The sequence below is a fragment of the Helianthus annuus genome, chromosome 14, assembly GCF_002127325.2.
Source record: "Helianthus annuus cultivar XRQ/B chromosome 14, HanXRQr2.0-SUNRISE, whole genome shotgun sequence".
Classification (NCBI taxonomy): domain Eukaryota; kingdom Viridiplantae; phylum Streptophyta; class Magnoliopsida; order Asterales; family Asteraceae; genus Helianthus; species Helianthus annuus.
Genome location: NC_035446.2, coordinates 58581433 through 58591253, shown reverse-complemented (window position 1 = coordinate 58591253; position 9821 = coordinate 58581433).

The window sequence follows — 9821 nt, the reverse complement described above, 5'->3', positions numbered from 1 at the left end:
GCCATGATGGCTGCTGCTAAGGTATCACCTCAAGTTCTTGAAAAACCGTGTTCAGACAACTGTATTATTGCATTTGCTAACATTAAAGAGGTGAATGAAAACCTTAGAGATAAAATCTTGTCTGATGAGGTCAAATTTGAAAAGTCATTGAAAGAACTTAGAAACAAATTGGCTGAAAAAGATAAAGAGATCAGCAGTTTGAAAGAAGAACAAAGCATAACCAAAACTCAACTCCAAACTATGGTAGAAAAATACCAAGTTTGCAAAAAGGAGTTAGAGTCTACCTAGATCACCTGTGAAAGGTGGGTGGAGTCTTGCAAAGGGTATGAGGTTATGCTTGAGAAACAGCTTAAAAGTAATGTCAAGTTTGGTATAGGTCATAGAAAATATGATGACATTGCAAGCACTGCTGCAATGCAAGCTGTTTCTTCTGAAATCATACCAACAAACAAAAATGGCCAAGAGGTTAAATAACCGACAAACTTGGTAACAAAATTACTCTGGAAAGATCTGTGGGATCCTCAACTTTTGAGGAAATTGAGAAATACCAATTTAAACCCACATGGTCTGATGAGTGTGATATCCTTGAAAATTTCAAACCAATGGATTTCACAACCACTGATGGTGTAAAAGCTCCAAAAGCAAGAGTTATTCCTATCAAAGATATCCCAACAGAGGTTCAAAACTCTGTTGCAAAGGAATCTGAGAAAAGAAAGAAAAGAGAAAAGATCAAAAACTTGTTTTGTGAATTCTGTGAAAAGAAGAATCATCTAACAAAAGATTGTTTTCATCTAAAAGCATATGATATAAACAAAACAAGCAACATTTCACCTGCTACAAGCTGCACCATCTGTGGTAAAAATAACCACAAAACTAAGGAATGTGTGTATCTCAAAAACTTTGATGAAAAGAAGAAAGAGTACACTACAAAAACATCCTTAAGTTCATCAGCATCATCTGTTAAGTTCACCAAGAAACAACCACTGTTCATCCCTGTCCAAACTGCTGTCACAAAACAGCTGAACCAAACATCTGTTCAAAGGGATGTACAAGTGATAGATGCACCTCTAGCCAATCAATTCAGAAAAGGCAAGGAAAAAGCATCATACCAAAGGATTCCACACGTTTATGAGACTTACAAAAAGCCCTCTAAACCAAAAGTGAACACGCATCCTTTTGGTTATCAACAGATGATAGGTCAAGACCCCCAACAGTGGTTAGAGAAATACATTCCCAAAAATGTACAAACCCCTGAGCTAACCACTGTCCATGCATCTGCCTCCATCCCAGACACTGTTGAGACCCCATCCAAAGCCCTGCTGGCTTTGGAAACCTTTTTGAACTAATCCTTTACTTCATGTGCAGGGAGCTTCTGCATGCTTAGATAGTCTTTGGTATGTAGATAGTGGAGGCTCCAAGCACATGACAGGATGTAAACCCTTCTTCAAGATTTCAAAATTCATGGAGGGGGTGATATATCCTTTGGTAATAATAGTAAGGGAAAAGTTCTGGTGTCTGGTACTGTAAAGTCTGGAAATGTAAAATTTGAAAATGTCAATCTTATTGATAATCTGAAATTCAACCTCCTGAGTGTGTCTCAAATAAGTGATAAAGGGTTTGGATCATTCTTCACAAAGGATTGTTGTAGGATTGTCGGACCAGAAATGGTTAGTAAGATTGAAGCAATAATCAAGAAAGGCTCAACAAAACTTGTTGCTCAAAGAAGTGGCAATGTTTATGTTGTTGACATGTCAAGAGAGTGTCCCAGAGCTGATGCCTGTCTGTTCTCAGCTGCCTCTAACAAAGAGACAGAGTTATGGCACAAAAGACTGGGACACACAAATCTCAAAACAATAAATGAAATTTCAAAAAATGGCTTAGTAAGAGGCTATCCACAAAAAATGTTTTCATGTCCTGAACACTGTGTTTCCTGTTTAAAAGGAAAACAGCACAAGAGCTCTTTTAAGTCCATTGAAGAGTCCAAAACAACCCAGTGTTTGCAAATGCTGCACATGGATTTGTTTGGCCCAGTGCAAGTCATGAGTCTCAAAAAGAAAAGATACTGTTTGGTTATTGTTGATGACTTCTCTAGGTTTACATGGACCTTCTTTTTACACTCCAAAGATGAGACTGCAGGTATTTTGCAAGACTTTGTGATACAGGTTGAAAAGCAATTTGACCTTCCAGTAAAAGTCTTCAGGAGTGACAATGGCACAGAATTCAAAAATAAGGAGTTGGATGCCTTCTGTGTGAAGAAAGGGATTGTAAGGCAGTACAGCATTCCTAGAACACCAGAGCAAAATGGGGTTGTTGAAAGAAAGAACAGAACACTGATTGAGGCTGCCAGAACCATGCTTGCAGATTCAGGTTTGCCATTAACTTTTTGGGCAGAGGCAGTAAACACTGCTTGCTATGTCCAAAACAGAGTTTTAATCAACTCCAGGCACAAAAAGACTGCTTATGAAATTTTGTATAAAATAAAGCCATTAATCTTATATTTCAAAGTTTTTGGGTGCCCATGCTTCATTTTGAACTTAAAAGATTCTATCCCAAAGTTTGCAGCCAAAATCGATATGGGATATCACCTGGGATACTCATCCACTGCTAAGGCCTACAAAGTGTTTAATACACGGACCAAAGTAGTGGAAGAGACCTTGAATGTAAAGTTCAATGAACTTTCATCACTGAAAATCCCTGCAAATCCTGCAGAATTGTTCGATCTTGAAAAATTCACTTTTGAAAATACTGCTGTCAAGACTAACACTGTAGGTCCATCAGAGGATTCATCACCAGACTATGGATATGAAATCATTATTCCTCAAAAGTCTGCCTCAAAAGGGGGAGCATCAGTTGTTCAAAACAGTTGTCAAAGCTCAACCACTGCTACCTCAACAGTTGTTGACCAAAGTAGCCCCTTAACCACTGCTTCCACCTCATCAAACACTGCTGACAAAAGTCCTCAAACAGTGGATCAAAGTCAGCAGGTGTTCACACCTTTACCTCCAATGCCTCCACCTTTTGAAGCCACTACTGGGTCATCAAAGTCACCAGCAGCGGTTAGCTCAGATGATACACATCTGCAGCCTTCACCACAAAATGCCATCATTCCCTACCAAGGAGAGCTCATCTTCTTGAAATCTCATCCACCAGATCAAATCATTGGCAACATCAATGAAGGGGTGCTCACAAGAAAGCAGTCCCAAAACATTTGTCTTTTTGCTGGCTTTCTATCACTCCATCAGCCAGTCAAGTACCAAGAGGCACTGAAAGACAACAGCTGGGTAGAGGCCATGCAAGAAGAGCTCCAACAGTTCAGAAGACAACAAGTATGGGAGCTTGTACCACTGCCAGAGAATGTAAGTCCTATTGGCACAAAGTGGGTCTTCAAAAACAAAACTGATGAAAGGGGCATTGTTGTCAAGAATAAAGCCAGGCTTGTGGTTCAAGGCTACAGACAAGAAGAGGGAATTGATTATGATGAAACATTTGCTCCTGTTGCAAGACTTGAAGCAATCAGACTCTTTCTGGCCTTTGCTGTCAACCACAATATCAAGGTGTACCAAATGGATATAAAATGTGCATTCCTCTATGGTAAGATTCAAGAAGAGGTATATGTCTGTCAACCTCCAGGTTTTAAGGATCCATTTTATCCAGATCATGTCTACAAGCTAAACAAAGCTTTGTATGGCTTGAAACAAGTACTCAGAGCCTGGTATGAAACTCTTTCCACCTTTTTACTTTCCATTGGTTTCACCAGAGGCAGGATTGATAAAACACTGTTTTTAAAATGGAGAGGAAAGGATTTGATGATTGTCCAGATTTATGTGGATGACATCATTTTTGGAAGCACATGTAATAAAATGTGTGAAGAGTTCAGACAACTCATGACAGCTGAGTTTGAAATGAGTGCTATGGGTGAACTCCAGTGCTTTCTTGGTCTCCAAGTAAAGCAGCTGCAAAATGGCACTTTCATCCATCAAGGCAAATATGCAAAAGAACTTTTAAAGAAATTTGATATGGATGATTGTAAGCCATGTAGTACACCCATTGCAACCAACAAATTGGTCATGTCTGAAGAAAAGGATGATTTGGTTGATCAGACCTTATATAGAAGCATGATTGGGTCTTTATTGTACCTAACTGCATCTAGACCAGATATCATGTTTGTAACATGTGTCTGTGCAAGATCCCAATCATCCCCTAGAAAGTCAAACCTTATTGCTGTAAAAAGGATATTCAGATACCTCAAAGGTGCTCCCACACTAGGTATCTGGTATCCAGCTGATGGTAAAATTGAGCTTTCAGGTTTCTCAGATAGTGACTTTGCTGGATGTGATAAAACAAGGAAGTCCACTTCAGGAGGGTGTCAATTCCTAGGCAATTGCTTAGTGACTTGGCAAAGCAAAAAGCAAGCAGCTGTTTCCACATCCACTGCTGTGGCAGAATACATAGTTGCTGCAAGCTGTACAGCCCAACTACTCTGGCTTCAAAATCAGTTACTAGATTTTGGTATCACTGCCTTGAAGACACCACTCATGTTGGACAGTCAGGCAGCAGAAAATATCATCAAAAATCCAGTTTCCCATTCAACCACCAAACATATCGACATTAGACATCACTTTGTGAGGGATTGCTATGAAAAATGTTTGATTTCTCTGCATCATGTTCCAACTAAGGATCAGCTGGCAGATGTGCTAACCAAAGCATTAGACACATCTACCTTTGAAAGCTTGATCACTAGGATTGGTATGCTCAACATGGAATAACAGGCAAAATCCTGTTTTTCTATGAATAAAAGCATTAAAATGTTTTCAGAAAATCAAAAATCCATCCTTAAAAATAGCTAAAAATGAATTTTTCATTAAAATCCTAAAAGTCTGCCATAACCACTGATGGGTTCAAAAGTCTGTGCTGCTACAAAAGTCTGTCCACTGCTGAAAGTCATCTGTGACAACTCGAGTTTCCAAGATTTCACTTTCGCATTTATTGCACGTTCACTGTTTGTTTAGTTGCTTACTTGCACAGTTGGTTTGCTTTGTAAATGTATACGTTTTGGATTTGATAAGGTTTATGAATGATTTGACAAATACTAGAATGTGGTGATGAAACTGTAAATTGCATATCTTGTGCATGTGAAATGTGATAAATAATTCTTAAGGGTGCTTAGTGCTAATAGTGAAATTCTAATCATTCTTAACCCTAATCCCTTTCACTAATCATCACCTAAGAAACAAAACACGTACTTTCACATTCTCTGATCCTCTCTGGCAATCATCATCTTCACCATTGGCACAAGCTCTTCATCACTCTTGATTTCCTCTCTTTGTCTAGAATCAATATAAGGTAATTGTTTAATGATTGTTTGTTATTATCAATTCTTGATTTTGTGATTCATGTAAACCCTAGTTCTTCATATGATATTCTGTGCTTATTGATTATTCTGATTATTGAGAGATGAATATGATTAGTTGTGTAATCAATTGCCTGATGATTTAGATGCATGATATGTTAGAAATATTGACTGTTGATTTGATCAGTGCAATGCAAATGTATGAAGTTAGGGTTTCCTGATCGTGTGAAAACCAAAAACGTAACTGTTGTTCATGTGATTGATGTTTTGCTCGATGATTGATTTTACTTGTAGTCCGAGTCCGAACTTTGTATATGAAATACTTGGGGTCCGACTTTTTAAAGATTAAGGGGTCCGAACATTATGAATATGGGATGTTGTCCGACTTTTATGTATTAGAGAGGTCCGACTTTTTGCTTGGTATATACATGTCCGAACTTCTTTAAGATATATATATATATATATATATATATATATATATATATATATATATATATCCGAGTTTTAAAGTGGTAGTGATGTCCGAACTTTTAAGCATGATATATCAAAGGGTCTGACTTTTGTCTAGGGTTGGGGTGGTCCGAGTTTTAAGCCCCCCCCCTTGTCCGAACTTTTAAGCAGGGAAGCCCCCCCCCCCCTTTTGTCCGAATTTGTGAAGGGGAAGCCCCCTTTGTCCGAGTTTTGTATGTATGTCACAAGTAGTCAGAGTTTTTGAAACAACACTTGAGGTCCGACCTTTTAAGGGTTTTAGGGGATTGATGTTGTCCGACTTTTATATGGGTAAGGAGGATCCGACCTTTAATTGTGTTGCCTTGTCCGAATTTCACTTGTATTAAGTGTGATCCGACTTTTATGCTTGATAACCTTGTACGATCATTATGAAATGGAAGCATGGTCCAAGTTTTATACTTAATTGAATGCATGTCCGAGTTTATATGTGATGTATGAGAGTTTACCTGTAAACACCAGTGTTAGAGCCTACTGTTTGTTCTGTACGTTACAACATGCTGTATGTTATTGTATGCTGCTGAGTGATATCGTATGTATGAACAATCTTTATCATATCATTCTGTACACAATGAACACACATAACACAATTGCTTGGACATCAAAGACTTGTAAACCCTAATTGAATATAAATACTTACGTCGAGTATGTGCAATGTACCCTAGGTCGTGAGTAACGGACTTAAACATTAATTAACCCTAGAAGCAATAACATACCGAGCAAACCAAGGTGAGTTAACACTTTTATTAAGGCATGGGATTCCCAGGGCTTGGGAATGGGATTGAAGGAATGAGATTGAATAGATTTGTACTTACACTGTTACTAGACTACCTACCATCGTCCTCGGTTGTGCAGGACAGATACGTAAAACCTACGTATACTTGTTCTCATCACTGTCCTCAGGTTGCGAAGGACACTCACGTAAAACCTACGTGAACTTATACTCACTACTGCCTCGGTTGTGTCAGGCACTTACGTAAAACCTACGTAAACCCCCGCGTACCCTGTCCTCGGTTGTGAAGGGCACTTACGTAAAACCTACGTAAACTTCGTACGTATTACTGTTCTCAGGTTAAGAAGAACACTTATGGTTACAAATAGTCTAATGGACATACAATATGGGAAGCCCCCACCAATAGAACATACTATCGGCCCAGTAGAGCCACATGTTACAAACGAACTTACTAATACGCAATTACTTTCTGTGAACTCGCTCAACTAGTTGTTGATCCTCTGTTACATGCCTTGCAGGTCGTTAGGTACATGGAGCTTGCACAGGGAGGAGCTGGTCGTTGTGGGCATGGATCGTGAATGTTTCGTTAAACACCTTATGACATTTCATACTTTATTATATTGGGATTTAATTATACGCTTCCGCTAAACAGTGATAACATACTTATATTTTGAACACCTTTCATATTGGTGGTTGAATGGCATTTACTTTTACTTATTAATTACATGTTCAATATGATTGGTGGCTTGATCCTGGTCAGTCACGCTCCCAAGCAGTGATACTCCGCGTGTGGATTTTGGGGGTGTGACAGATTGGTATCAGAGCCATTGGTTATAGAGAACTTGGTTTTAATATGGGGAAAACGTTTTTATTAAAACCAGACTATAACCAGAACAGTGCTCAACGATCCACAACGACGCCTCGCTCCACGTGCAAGACTCAACATCCTAGGTAATAAGGTTTATGTTTATTGCCTACTTGCTAGAATTACATAGAACTTTGCTCGCAGTATGCTTAGATTACATTGCTTACTATGCGTCATTACATGAGAACACCTATGTGCTTACACTCTTCTGTCATCGCACTACTCGCGAACCATTCTCACTTATTCTACTTTTACTATGAAGATCATGTCTGACGTGTGAACATGACCCAAGCCCAGTTGACGACTCTTATCAATGAACAAGTAGCTGCGGCACTTGCAGCTGCACAAGCAGGTAGTATACCCTGCGGATGTGATTCACACTAGGATCTTTAGATCCTACATTAACTCTTGTGTTTAACATTGTCCTATTTGTACACAATAGGTCAACACGCCCCACAACCTGTCTGTACTTTCAAGAACTTCATGGACTGTCGTCCAAGCACGTTTAGTGGCACTGAAGGAGCGGTTGGACTCCTCCATTGGTTCGAAAAGCTCGAGTCTGTGTTCGAAATGTGTGAATGCCCTGAGGCTCGCAGGGTGAAATACGCCACTGGTATTTTAGAAGGGATTGCGCTAACTTGGTGGAACGCGCAAGTTCAGATTTTAGGGTTGGCAACTGCTAACGCCACCCCTTGGAATGATTTCAAGGAACTGATTAAACGTGAATACTGCGCACAGGATGACATCCACAAGTTGGAAGATGAGTTTTACCATCTGAAAATGACTGGGTCAGAAATTGAAGCTTATACTAAAAGGTCAAACGAGCTGGCCGTGCTGTGTCCAACTATGGTGGACCCTCCAATTAAGCGCATCGAGTTGTATCTCAAAGGGTTAGCGCCAGAAATTCAGAGCCATGTGACATCGGCTAATCTTGACAACATCCAGGCTATTCAACGCCTCGCTCATCGCCTCACGGATCAGGCAGTGGAACAGAACAAGCTGCCTAAACGTATCAGCGCTACTGCCACCGTTACCACCTCTGTTACTCCTGCTACCCCCAGTGACAACAAGAGAAAATGGGATGGGGATTCCAGCAAGGGATCAGCTTCAGTTCAGTCACAGGTTCAGCAGCGAAAGACTGACAGTTATCAGAGTCCCAGTCAGCACTCTTCAGGCAGTCACAGGCAGGGCGGATATCGAGGGAACCTTCCAAGGTGTGACAACTGTAACAGACACCACAGTGGCCAGTGTAACAAGGGTCGCTGTCAAAGATGCCTCAAGATGGGTCATGAGGCCAAGGATTGTAGGAGCCCTCGGCCTGCGAATCAGAATCAGCAGCAGCCACAAGCACAGCAGAATCAGCAGTAGGGCAACAAGGGATGTTTTCATTGTGGCGCTGAAGGTCACTTCAAAAGACACTGCCCTCAGTTAAACCGAAACCAGAACAACAACAACAACAACAATAACAACAATCCGGGCAATGGCAACAACAACAACGGTGGGAACAACAACGACAACGAAGCAAGGGGTCGTGTATTTGTGCTGGGGAGGGGTGAAGCGAGAAATGATCCCAACGTAGTCATGGGTAAGTTTCTTCTTGACGACTTTTATGTTACTGTATTGTTTGATTCGGGTGCGGATACAAGTTATGTGTCTTTGAAAGTTAGCCAAATGTTAAAACGTGCACCAACTCCCCTAAACACCAAACATGTCGTAGAATTAGCTAATGGTAAAAGTTTAGAGGCCACACACATAGTTCAGGGTTGTAATCTTATCCTCGCTGGTCAGACTTTTTCCATCGACCTCATTCCTATAGTTCTGGGTAGTTTTGACATCGTCATTGGCATGGATTGGTTATCCAAACAGCAAGCAGAGATCTTATGTAAGGAGAAGATCATTCGTATTCCTCGTTCTGGTAAAGAACATCTCGAAGTTCAAGGCGACAAGAGTGGTGCAGTAGTTGGCATCATCTCCTTTCTCAAGGCTCAGAAATGTTTACGAAAGGGGCATACTGCCATTTTGGCATTAGTTACGGATGCCTCAACGGAAGAGAAAAGGATAGAGGATATCCCAGTGGTACGTGATTTTCCTCAAGTGTTTCCTGAAGATTTACCTGGTCTACCGCCTTATCGCCAGGTCGAGTTTCAAGTCGAGCTAGCTCCAGGAGCAGCACCTATAGCTCGCGCACCGTATCATTTAGCTCCAACGAAACTGGAAGAACTGTCTAAGCAACTACAAGAGCTCTTGGATAAGGGCTTTATTCGTCTAAGCTCTTCGCCTTGGGGAGCTCCCGTATTATTCGTGAAAAAGAAGGATGGCACTTTCAGGATGTGCATTGATTACCGCGAACTGAACAAGGTCACAGT